The sequence below is a fragment of the Polypterus senegalus genome, chromosome 18, assembly GCF_016835505.1.
Source record: "Polypterus senegalus isolate Bchr_013 chromosome 18, ASM1683550v1, whole genome shotgun sequence".
NCBI classification, from domain to species: Eukaryota; Metazoa; Chordata; class Cladistia; order Polypteriformes; family Polypteridae; genus Polypterus; species Polypterus senegalus.
Window position 1 is genome coordinate 1 of NC_053171.1, and position 14,290 is coordinate 14,290.

Consider the following 14,290-nt stretch of genomic DNA (forward strand, 5'->3'; position numbering starts at 1 on the left):
ACTAAGTCTAACGTATGACCTGCTTTATGTGTAGGTTGATTTACAAGCTGCCTCAAATCAAAAGAGTCCAGGAGGTTCATGAATTCTTTAACTTTTTGATCACACTGATTGTCGATATGAAAGTTAAAGTCGCCGACTATTAAGAGTGTGTCATAGTTCGTAATTAAAATTGACATAAAGTCAGAGAATTCCTCAAAAAAAGACGCGTTATATTTAGGAGGTCTATACATGGATAATACTAGCACGTGAGAATCTCCATGAATAACAATGGCGAGATACTCAAAGGACTTAAATTTACCAAAACTAACATCTTTACATTTTAACCGGCTCGAGTAAATGTTTGCCAAGCCGCCCCCCTTTTTTTCCTGGCGGTCTGCATGAGTAAAACTGTAATCCGGAGGCGCAGATTCGATTAAAACAGCCGCGCCGTCTGAGCTAAGCCATGTTTCACTTAGTGCAATAAAATCAATGTTTCCATCACTAATAAGATTGTTTATAAAAAATGTCTTGTTAGTTAAAGCTCTAACATTTAATAGTGCCATATTTAATGTTTTGGAGGGGCAGAGCTGAATTCTATGCGCTTTATTGGTATTTGGAACAAAAATTAAGTTATTTTTGTTAACGCCGCTCTGTGTGTATTTTTTATGTAATCTACAATCTGTTTTTATAGTTTTAATGCATTGTTGATCTAAAGTAGTAATTGCAATTAGATTATTGGTGTTTATGCCGCACTGCTTAGATTTTTTACGTGCATTAAGATTGGTTATTAGATTATTAATGTTGTGCACTTTTACGGAAGACTCTGTTCACCATTATGTCCTAGCAAAGCAGTAGCATTACGGAAGGGGTTTAAAGTAGAAATAGACAGTCAAGATAAACGAATTACCTTAGTGATGTTTTCGGAGAGGCCCGGGCGGCAAATCTATTCGGACGAAGTCCATCCCGCTTGAAGAAACGCGGCCTTTCCCAAAAGAGGTCCCAGTTGTCAATAAACCCGATGTCTTGAGTCTCGCAGAAGCCTCTCAACCAGTTGTTTAAACCCAGCAGACGGCTGTAGTATTCATTTGATCGTCTGACGAGAGGTAGTGGACCCGAGATGAAAATTTTTGTGGATGGGGTCCTCTCCTTCGTGTCTTTAACTAGTGCTGCATACAGTACATACAGATGTGGAGTGGGATGGTAGCAAGACAGACACTATACATGTTTTCAAAATGGAGGAATGACATAGGTTTTTAATATGAGACCTCGATGTCTGCTATGAAAAGGTGAGTTATGAAGATGCACTGGAAATGGTATGCTGCCTAAGGATGAAAAGTGCAGCATTAGCTACGAAATGAAAGGGCAAGCAGACCAGGCCTGCTTCATTGTGGTGCATCTTTTTATGGAAACTTTAGTTGGATTAAGGAGAATGGACTCCTTAAGATACACAAATATCTTTCTCTACCCCACTCTCCTGGTTATACCAGGATATAGCTTTCTTTTTTGGACTCTGATTTGAATTGTTTAGGTTGTACCTTTTCTTTTACTTTAGACGTTTAATATATAATGTCTGTTTTCTCTGTAAAAAATATAAGTAATGATTGTAGTTTGAATAATTCCTCACTGAAACTTTCCTTGTTTATTGATATCATCTGCCCCAGTGTGCTTGTTTCAGTGAGTCATAATTTGTTTACCTCTTTAAAAGGTAGCAATCTGGCCTTTTCTAATGTGTCTTTTATATTGGTTAACAACAACAACAACATTTATTTATATAGCACATTTTCATACAAATAATGCAGCTCAAACTGCTTTACACGATGAAGAAAGAGAAAAAATACAAAATAAATAAGAATTAAAAAGTTAATATGCTAGCCCTTCTTGTTCTGTTAGAATTGAGCAGCCATTTCAGGAGTAGCAAAGTAGCCAGCTTCTAACCCCTGCTAAGGTTTTAAACTGAACTCACCAGCCTCAATTGCTCTATTTGATTTGTGCTTCCCTTTCAGGGGTAACAATGAGACAGCTAAAGGATATAGGCATCCCTCTGGACACTGCGAAGATATTTTGAAACTGAATTTACCGATCTCTATTGCACTGTTTGATTTGTGCAGCTCTGTCAGAGGGAGTGCCCAGGGGCAGCGACAAGCCCTTGATCCCTTTAAGATCACTTATCTTTGTTTATAATGGCAAAGAACTACTTCTGGTAATCCGATCAAACTGAAATTTCAAATCTGATTGTTTTTTGTGATCAGTAATATACTGTACCACTTCCAGTCACCTGATCAAGGTCAAATTTTATATCTAACGATAAGTAATGATCATACAGAATTTAAATTATTTCTATTTATATAATGGTAGTAATGCATATGTAATAGTGCTTATGCCTGTTAAGATACAAAATTTCAATTAATGGTATATATCAACTATGTACCAGTTTATTTGAAAAATTTTGAAATCTGTTTATGTAAAGTATCACTTCTGGTTGACGTATGTTGCCTGAAAGTTGATAGAAAACTAATATTTTGATATAAGACCCATATGCCGAATTTCATTAATCAAGCTCAAAAAACGTTCTCAAGCTATCGTATCACACACACATAAAAAAATGGTCAAAACGTGTTCCAGAGTGGAAATTCATCAACATCTCAACGTTGAATTGCTATACTTTCTCTATACAACATATCTGAGAAAGTAAAAAGGAAGATGTTTTTCAATGACCGCTCCTTTCAATGGCAGTATAATTGATAGAATTTGTTCATTATCATAACAGTCTTCAGTATTATAACTTGGCTGATGCCTTTATCCAAGACAACATCTGCAATACAATCTATATATATAATTCACTAAGGCAAGACACCCATGGAAAGGCAAGACACCCATGGAAAGCATGCCGGAAGGGTCGTGGATTCACTAAGCCACCGAAAAGTAAGACACCTATGTCGCACGCAGGGAGGAGCCACGCCCAGCAACTCCAAGACCATTGGATACGACGACAACTCGCAGAGCCACGCCCACCAACTCGGACGCGACGAAACAGAAGGAACGGTGTCATTTATATTCGTCTGTCGTAGAGGCCTCATGTACCTCCGAGCCACCTTGACTGTTCATAGAGGCATGTTTCTCGCGGAGGTGAGTCGCCATATGAAGCGTGTAAAATGGTTTGCGAGGGGTATCCCATGGGATCCTTAAAACAATCCTTTACAACTGAGGTTAAAACACAATGAAGTAAGCAGTCTTTAAAAACCAAGTTTTCGGTTACGACGCACGACCGCATGCACCATAGCAAACTGTTTTACACGCTACATACAGCAATTCGCATCCGCGACAAACATGCGTCTTCTTCACTCACGGACAATTATATGTTACTCTCTCCAGAGTTCCATCTTTTCATTCACTTACTGTTGTATTCTCACACCAACCCGTTTTAGACAACCGTGTCTTTCCAGAAGTGTTTAGCATTCAATAAATAATTATGCATGAGATTGAGCGTGTATCTACCCGGCGCAGAGAGGTGTGGGTAAGCCGTTGAACTCCATTCGGGCTGCAAACCGTGGAATTCCCACTAAGTGCGACTCATAAGCTCCCACTGTTTTCGTCCCTACCCTTTGTACACACCCCCCTCCCACCTCGCTACTACTGTGGTCAAGTGTCTTGGTGGATTATATATAGAAAAGCAGCCAAAACCGCACAGAGCAACGAAACGTCTACGTCAGTCACAGGTGCATCTGGACTGTGTAAAGTCGACAACGACTCAAGTGACGAGGTGGAGGTGGGCACATGAGCGGGCAGTGCATACTGAATGAGATATCAGCAGACTAGCATGACGGAGGGAGCTGAATGGACGTCCTTCTCCTCTCCTCCATTTCCACACTCCTCGCCATGCACCCCCATCCCTCCGTCTGGCAGGAGAAGGCACGATTGCGGTCCGCCAGTTTTCAGTCACGAACGATTGTGTGTTGGTTCGTTCCATGCATTGTCACAATGTTGCTTTTCTTGCTGATTTATTACATTACCGATTTTTCGAATGTTAATTTTCTCCCTGTGCTTAAAAATCATTAAAAAACCTGCCTGATTATGCGGCGTATGGTACGCCGCGGGTTGGCTAGTTGGTTATATTTCTTTTGTTTTGTCAATTGGAGTGCAATCATGTGATGTGACTTCCTCAGAGTCACACAGCATTAGCAACAGGATTTGAACTCATGATTTCAGGGATAGAATTCCAAAGCCTTAACCACTTGAGTCACACATTAACCTCCTTGGTGTTCACCCTAAACCCAGGCTTGGAATTGTGTCATTTCTGTTAAACCTGAGTCAGACTTGGGGCGAAGTCTAATTATCTACTTTACAGCATTAAGCCCAAATCATTCTCTGGACAGTATTCTGCTCCCATCTAGTGGATGATATAATATCATGCTGTAAAAAATCATGAAGTTCTGCCACGTTATGGTAACTCCATAGTAACATATCAATTTCCATGACTGAGGTGAAGCCTTGAACCAAAAACCGAATGGTCAAAGAAAATCCGTAAAGCCAGTTTTAGAATAAACTGAAAATGAGCCATTGCTCGAATCAAGCGATACTGATGATGATTTGAATTGATACTGAATTACTCATCAGACGATGACATGAATACTGAAATTGATGCATACAGCACTGTCTGACTGAACCATTGTGATATGCAAGGTGACTTTGGTTGTGTGAACACATCGAGTTGTAGCATGTACAGCAGTGGATACTAGACATACCTTTTCTACTGTATTTGTGTTAACGCAGCATTTCTCAACCTTTAAGTATTTGCGATCCAAGTTTTCATAACAGTTTTAATTGCGCCCCCCAACATTTTTTTTGAAATGTAGATGCATATTTTATTATACCTACTTGACTTTTAGCGACATTTATCTAACTCTATATTTATTGTTCTAGCATCAGAAATGTAGTTTAAGTTAATTTGTTTTGGTTTCAACAGATGTTTTTTTTCATATTTTTGATTCTTGTTTTCTTTTCTTCACATCTTCACGTCCCCCTTTTTGTTACTCCGCGCCCCCCTAGGGGGGCCCGTCCCACAGGTTGAGAACCACTGTGTTAACATTTTGGTGCTTACACATTTCTTGTCCACATCAAAATATTTTTTGTTTTTGAAAAAATTTAACTTTTTTGGCTCATTTTTCTGGGGGTAAACATAACAGTAACAAGGCTACTGCATACAACGTATGCTGATTTAATTTTGTTGAGAAGATAGTAGGAAGTGAATGACTGAGGATGCCATGTTTGAGTGAGTAAAACTAACTTCTGGTTAGAAGACATTTATTCAAATCCATTTACTGATAATGCAATTTTAATTTTACAGTTTGAGGCCAATGTGGCATTGTGATTTATAGCAATTTCAAACCAAATCTTTAAATCATCTAAGTAACATTATAAAACACCACTATGTGAGCTGACCTGCAGTGATCTCTGTGAGACAACACGCCAACCTTTGCCCCAGGACCCCTCTACTGAGGATGCTTTCCACGATGCATAGAATACTTCCTTGTATGGTCATTGAACCATTTGACGTACCACTGACCAAGTTGTAACAATAAACCCTTAGTTTTCAGATACTATATATAAAATCACTGCATCAGTAGTTCAGGACTCGCCCAAAATGCTCTGCACCAGAGTCAGTCCATCTGCCAGTCCTCCAATTGTAGGTATTCAGGAATAAATGTATTATGACTCTGAAGGCCGTTAAGATGTTTTGATGTAAAAATCACTACGCCATTCAAAAGTATTACATGAACTCGACAAGTTTTCAACTGCGTCCCCGTGTTCTTGTTGAAAAATGTATTTTAAAATAACTGAGATCCACTGTACTAATTCCGCACATAATTTTAAACTCTCCAATCGTGTCCTCTCTTAATCTCCATTTTCTTAAACTGAAAAGATTCATCTCTTTCAATCGCTCTTCATAGCTCATACCCAGGGGTGGATCGACCATGAAACTAATGAAGTTTAAACTAATCCTGGAGGAGCCCTAGAAGTGACTTTAGTCCACATTGCTAAAATATTTGGGTGTCTATGTATGAGGAGTTTTAAAAAAATAAACTAACAATAATATAGTAGTAATAATGTAGTTCAATAAAAAAATAATAGTTAAAGTAAAAGTTGAAAGGTTATTAAAGTATCATGCAGGCTGGCTGTAAACAAAGTTTACATATGTTTAATTTAAAATAATTATAAATAATTTAAAACACGATTAACATTTATAACAGGAATTAAAATGTTTATTAAAATTATTTTATCAAAAAAATGTAAGCAACGAGTATGGTAAAAAGAAAGTTAAACACCATTTTTTGGAAAACATCACTTCAAACGACTGTACTATGTAAACAATGCATCACTTCTGGCTGAAATTTGGCCTGATCTAGTTTGAAGAGTTACAATTGCTAGCCGTGACGTCAACAAAAGAACTGTGGCACAATCTTATAGAAATTTACCAAATTTACCAAACGACCATCTTTTTCGTTGCCTGCGGTCACTGTAAAGGACAACATTTCTGTAATTTTTTTAATGTATTTTTCATAGATATCTAAAATAAAAGATTATATTGTGATCTTTTCAATGTTTTATTTTGTCAATCTATGATGCATAATGCATGTATATAAAATTTCTCTAATTTTCATCCCCCACCAAGCTCAAAAAATTATAAGGCATAGGAAATTAGTATTCACACTAATGATTTTGACACGTGAGATAATCCAGTACAATTTAATCAAAATCTGAGATGTACCGGTTAAGTTTTTAAAACATTTGTGGTGATCTGTTGTGGAAAAACCGCATTGAAGACGGTAACAGTGATTACCCAGACCTTGTCGCTTGTTGCAAAGGGGCCCCCATAACAGTTCAAGCTTCAAGGCCCCAAAAGTCAACCACTGCTCATACCACTTACTCCCAGCATCAGCCTGGTTGCTCTTCTCTGGACACTTTCTGGTGCTACTTTGTGTTTTTGTACTATGGAGCCGAGAACTGAACACAACACTCCAGATACACCCTAACTAGTGTGTTATAAAGCTTAAGGATCACCTCCCTTGACGTGTACTCCACATATCAGGGGTGCTGTGCAACCTAATGTCCTATTAGCCTTCTTGATCTCTTCTCTACTCTGCCTGGATGTAGATAGTGATGAGTCCACTATGACTCTTAAATGCTTCTCATAATTGGTACTTTCAATTTTCAAAGCTACCATTGTATATTCAAACCTCACATTTTTACTTCCTATCTGTAATACTTTACATTTACTGCCCAACCCTGTATTCTGTCCAGCTTTGTAACAATTTAGCTGTTTCTACATTATCTGCCCATCCACCTACTATGGTGTCACCTGCTAACTAATCCAACTTATTGATTATATTCTTGTCCATATAAAAAAGTGCATTGGCCCCAGCACTGATTCCTGAGGGTCACTACTCTTAGTAACATCACCTAATTTGGAAAAAGTTTCCATCACATTAACGTTTTGCTTCCTGTGTTTAAACTAATCTTGTACACACCTACACCCATATTCTGAATTCCCACTTTTTTAGTTTGATCACTAACCTCTCACATAAAATCTTATCAAACACTTTCTGAAAACCATGATAAATAATATCATATGCATCTCTCTCATTGAATTCTTTTGTTGCTTCCTCACAGAATTCCTGCATGTTGGTAAAACATGACCTCTCTCATCTGAGCTCATGCTGACTGTTCCCTAATACTCCTACTCTTGCCATGTTCTCCTCGACCTTCTCCTTAGTAATTCCTTCCATTAATTTAACTGTGATGCATGTTGTTTACTAGCCTATCGTTATTCTGATCTGCCTGGATGCCCTTTTTATAAAAAGGGATAATATTTAAAAGTCTCCAGTCTTTAAGAATTTCCCCAGTGTCCACAGGTTTTTGAAAAATGTGCACTGAAATAACCTCCTTATTACTAAGCCTATTTAATCTAAACTGTACTTCTCTCTCTAACAAAGGTTCTGTTCATACAGAGAGTCATTGAGACATGGAATAAATGACAAAGTAGTAGAGTAAGACTTCAGAGACCTTTAATATTCCACTCAATCTCATTTTAGAGAAATTAGGTGAACAGGCCTAGTGAGCTGGTTGAGCTAAATGGTTTGTTCTAGTCAAAATTATTCAAATGTTTAGTTGAAAATCTCTGAGACTTATTGACTTTCTTCAGCCATCCATCAAAGTTGGACCTTTTTTAAAATAGTGGTGGTGTTGATAATCAATTCTGACTTAAAGTACCGGTGTGAGGATGAGATGCATAGTAGAGTTTGACACAAGAGAGGTTCAATGGAATTAAACAAAGACAGTGAAAATGCAAATCACACTATCATTTTTTTGTTATTTAGTAAAACTCAATCAATTTTTGTACTTGAAATGTCATTACAAACAAAGCCAAAAAATTATAAACTACCCTGAAACAAAGTTTCACATAGAATTTATATAAATTTCAGTCCTCCTTACTGCACCACAGTAAAACATTTATGCAGAGAAAACTGAAATCAGAATGTTCATTACTTGTAATTTGTAGCAGAGGAGGAGCATATTATGGGACAAATGAAATCTAACTCTCTAAGTAACCACAGTATATAATAAGAAAAATGAAGATTTAAGACTTGGGTGGCTGCACCACCTGGACATTTGTAAGTTTAAATAAAGTGAGAAGTCAAGCAAAATGACACCTTTTATTTGTTAACTAAAAAGATTACAACATGCAGGCTTTTGAGGCAACTCAGGCCCCTTCTTCAGGCAAGATGTAATATAGAGACTGGAATTCCCTGTGTTTATATAGTCATTAGGACAGATACAGTATCGGAAACCTTTAAGTGAGACATATTGGGTGTAAAAAATTAATAGACCTCTCCAGGCTAAAATGCATTTAGCAAGAGAGGAGAACAATATATAGTCAAAGATCATTTAATAAGATAACTGTCCAACAAAGTCGTATGCATAGGCAGAGATCTTCAAGACAAGGTGTGTGGATTACAGCAGGACATTGGTTTAAGTTAGAGCCACCCTGATTCTATTCAGAGCCGTGTAACAGTACAAAGGAATGAGGAGTGGGGTTTAGAAGAGAAGAATCAAACACAACAAGCTCTATTTGCCAATCTGTTAAAACAAACAAGCAAAAAAATTATTCATAGTCATACAAATAATCATTTAAATTAATATGCACTTTGAAAGGCAACAGTTTAAATTATTTTATGTTATACATATTATATATATTGTGAGCAGGGGGGCTGAACGCACCCTAGAAGACACAGACGCTCCTCAAAAAACCCGTCTTAGAAAATGCTGATAGACTGCCTTCACATTGCTCCCTTACTTGCTGGTCTTACTTGCGGCTGCTCTGTCCCATGATATGCTTCTGGCGTGGCATTACGTATACTTAAAAGCATGAACAGTACCTGTCCTTTTTGGCTGATTGCTTTGTTTCTCTCTCCTCCCCCAGACATCCTGTGCTGCTGTTGGGGGTCTTGCTCCAGTTGTGCTCCCCTATGATGTTTGGCTATTTTTTTTAAACGAGAATTAACTGCACACTGAGCTCGTTTTACTTCTGAAAGAGACATGTTAGTTTGAAGTGTCTGAATAAAGTTCCGGTCTCTACAATCTCCTGTGTTTCTGTGCAATCTCCATAGGCAATGTCACTCAAAGAAACGGGTTTGAAACTGAACTGGAGTTGTCCAGCAAGTAAATACCCGGGACAGCTGGCAAACTTTTATGCACTGTCGTATGCACCAACAGTCCCAACTGACTGGATAATCAATATAAACCTGGACAAAAACAAAATAGCAGTGGGAGGTGAATGCGATGCTGCATGGGACACGGTAGCAGTGGGACGTGAGTGCAATTCTGCATCAAACACGGAGAAAGCAGTGACTATCATCAAAGCGGAGTTTGCTTGCCTACAATGAGCCGATAAGAACTTGGATTTTTCATTCAGACAAGCCCACGTTGCAAATGACTCTTACAATCTAGGGAGAGAGGACCTGAATTTTAACACACTACATTTTTTACTTAAGGATGGTTTTCTGTATCGGATGATTTCTGATTACATCGATGATGGACGTATCGAGCAGTTGATAGTAGCAAGTGAGGATAGCGAGAAGGTTTTAACCATTGCTCACAGTCACGTTTTTGGGAGTCACCTCAGCACGGAAAAGATGAGGGAAAGCTTTTATTGGGTGAATATGAGCCGGGATGTAAAGCAATTTTGTAAGGCCTGTCCTGACTGTCAAATAGTTTCCCCACCCGTTGTACTGATGTCTGTTTTAAAAGTCCCCTTTGAGGGGGTGGGATTAGATATTTTTGGCCTGCTTCCCAGAAATAAAAGTGGCTTTCAGTATGTGCTCGCGTTAATTGATTATGCCAGTGCTGCGATGGGTGACCTCAAATTATTGCATAAGCACTCTCGGATATGTTCACATGTATTGGGTATCCCTTGCGAGATTCTCATTGATCAGAGCACACTCTTTATATCTCGCATCATGAAGCAGTTATGCTAAAGTTTCGGAATTGAGCAGTTACACTCCGCGGTTTATCATCCGCAGATGAATGGCTTGACTGACCGATTTAATAAAAACCTTAAAACAGATGATCCCATGACAGTCCAACTTCCTGGGATGCATTTTTTGGGAAGAATGGATGGGGACTTATGAGACACCCCCTGGTGGGAGGTTTGTCGACCGAGTCATTTCGCTGCAAGAGCAGATTGCCAGATTGTCTTCTATTGTGGTGGAACATCAGCAGCACGAGCAGGAAGCACAAAAACATAATTATGACAAGACGAGTATACTCCACGAGTTTAAGAAGGGGGATCACATGCTGGTATTGATCCCATCTGATCCACATAAATTTTGGGATGCATGGCAATGGCCAGCAGTGAATTTCCCCAGTGAAAACCCTTAAAAATTTTGAATATTAATATTTTAAAGGAGTAGCACGACCATCACAAAGTCCTGGTCATGGCTACAGCAGTCTCCCAGACTTAGATCGCTATTGGAGATGATTTAATTGACACCCAGAAAGCGGAATTGCTACTGCTGTTCGAGGGGAACTCAGACATATTATCAGCAAAGCATGGCTGGATGACGATTTCAGAACACAAGATTGTCACTCCGCCCGGTGTTACTGTACAGGTGGCCCAATATCGCCTATCAGAGGCCACAGGTAAAAAGAAATTCAGGAGTTTTGAATGAAGAATGATGGAGTTTTGTCGATATCCTAAAATGAATACCATACAGCACATGAAATGCTAGTAAAAGAAAAATCTGAAGTCTTACATTAAAACTGTTATAAGTAATACCATTCCTACATTTTCACATTTTGTGCCAAGCCTTAAAATGAAATGAGTTCAGATTCTGGTGAAAAATAACACATAACAGATTTCATGCTGTCCTTATTTATTCAATAAAAAAGGCAGCATATTTGATTAAAAAGGAGTTTGGTGATGTTTCTACATTTTCAAACTGTTATGCCATTTGCTACATTAAATAAAAACAAAACTTATTACTCATAATACAATCTAAAATATAAATTGGGTATTTTCAATTTATATGAAATTTGATAAGTAACACATGAAATCAAAGCAATTATACATTTTATTTCATAGCACATTTCAAGGGACCAAGGATAATTGGGCAGTCCAGAAAACAAGCATAAAATGCATTCACTTATCTTTTAAGTCTTCCATGTCCATCACTGGATCCACAGTAAGCCTGAGTCTACACCTCCAACAATGGCTATGAGAGGAAAACCAACCCTGGAAGTCGTGACACACTCATGACAGACAGAAGGAAAACTGGAGAAGGAAGAAAAATTAAAATTATACAAACATGACGCAAGAGCCAAACCTAACTTAATAGATTTGTGAGCTATCAGGGTTAACCACCTTTCTAAGAGAAATGATTCAGAACCAAACTTGGAGTGGAAATCCGTCTATGCATTTGCAACCCACTTCTCCCATTTTACATTATGGTCTTGTGTAGTTAAAGTTTACGTGAGCAGCACTGGGTACAAGGCAGAAACCAATCTTGGACAGAATGCCAACACATCAGAAGGCACATTTTATACACACATCAGTGCCCATACTTGGACAAATTACAGCTGCTAGCGGAAAATATGTGCAAATGTAACCGGTCTCCACCGCACGAGCTGTACTGCTGCGTCCTGGCCTTTGGATTCGGTTAACCCTCAAAGCTTCTGAGTTGTGATATATATGCATTGTGCCGTACAAACCGCAATAATAATGTAAACACCCTTCAGTTCCTGATGTTTTCTCTCTTTTTATTAATGGTCTGAAATATTAAACAGAGAACATAAAAAGTGACAATTCAAGCTCTGTGATTCCTCCTATTAACAAAAGAAAATGACGTAGAAAGGTTGTTGAACGCTCACGTTAACACATAACCAAAATTAATAGAAAAGCATTCAAAACATTTCAAAACAACAACTGTATACAACAATAACATATTACAATTACTGTCATATACAAAAAAAATTAACTCAAGCAATTTAAAATAATTTAATTAATTTTACCATACAGAGAATAACAGCGTGCTTACCTCCTCTCATAGTAACACAACGAATACCGGAAGAGGCTCACACTGATGATGTAACATAACACAACGAACAGAGTAGAGTAATATAACAGGACCACAATGAATGTTATCAGGATTTTGTGAAGCTCCAAACAACTAAACTTTTTGTTTTATACACCTGTTACACAAAGTTGGGGGAATATTGTACTAACCTGAAAAACTCACATGGTCCAAGGTGATTAAGATAAAAATGAACCAAGGTTTCTAGATTCTAAGGCAGCAACTCTAGTCACTGTGTTGTTATAATGTCCAATGGTAAATGTAATAAAATGAAGTACACATATAAAATTAACGCTTTAAAACTAGTCTTAAGAATGCATTCAAAACAAGAATGTTGTTTCCTGCTGTTCTTTATTTTGCTTTATACCATTTCCTCTATTTGGAATTTGTTATATTTCGCAGCCCCTTGCGGTCAGAGAGCAGGGTCAGCCATTGAACAGTACAATTGCACTTTGAAGGTCTTGCTCAAGTGCCAGCACTGACACAACACTAAGGGGGCACCTGAAGCAGATGTGCACGGTCCTGTTCTTCACAACAAGCTCTCTCCAAAGTGAAGAGGAAACCCCACCCACATCAGCCCCTAGCCACACCTCCAGGGAACAAACCAATCACATCATCCGATTACCTGCAAAAAGAGAAGGTCAGAGGAAATGAGAGCTCAGAACTTCACATCTACTGCTGCCTGCTTGTTCAACCAAACTTGCACTAGCAGGCGACAGATTTGTTCAAAAATATCTAATAAACAGGACATAGGCAGCATCAAGTTTTGTCTTAATTGATTTATTTCTTTAGTTTTTTTAATTTTTACAGTATGTTTTAGTATGCACAGAAGGAGGGATGAGGCAAACACAGGAATCAGAACATTAATTGATTATTGATTCAGAATATGGAAATGAACTGTTTAATCAGCCATACAAAGCAATAAGAAAAAGTAAAGGAGAAACCTGGGCGGCTGCATTTACCTGAATTGTTTAGCTTTGCATAGACAAAGTGGGGCAGAAACATCACTGAAAAGGAGGCTCCTCAGGTCAAATAAATAACATTTGGGTGATAATGTAAAAAGCGTTTAACATAAGGTGAGGAGAACTGAGCCTCTTTAGTCTTAAAAGGAACAGAAACCCTTTTGACTATGACAACTGTGCCTGTGTAATTGTCTAGCAGATTGGTTAAAAGTAGCAGCCTGAGAATTTCCAGATCTCGACTTGTTACCATTTTGAAGAGACCTGGGCAGAGACTTTATCCCTTGCATGGCACTCAGTGGTTTTATTCTTACAAAATTCTTTCCTTAAATTCTTCTTCTCATTTACTGCGCTTTTCTATTCACCAGAACAGAGACATCCAAATTGCACCTCCACGCAGAGCAGAGAGGCCATTTTAAAAATAATGGTTTGGTTTCACAAGTAGACGACATTCAGATGGCTTCAGTCCACAGTTGTGATGTCAGAAATCACAGTTTGTTACGTCTGTCAAACAAAACAGAGAAACACACAGTCATTAGGTGTGACCGAGAGAAGAAAGTGTAGGGGCAGGGACATGGCAGTGGACTGAAAACTGTAACGTAACTGTCCACTGTTACATTTTCTGAGGAAGTGGAAGTTGATTTCAATTGTAAAGCTCTGAGTTATCCATACATTTAAATGCTGCAGTATTTACATTGTAATGCATATGTAGTGCATCCTGGATTT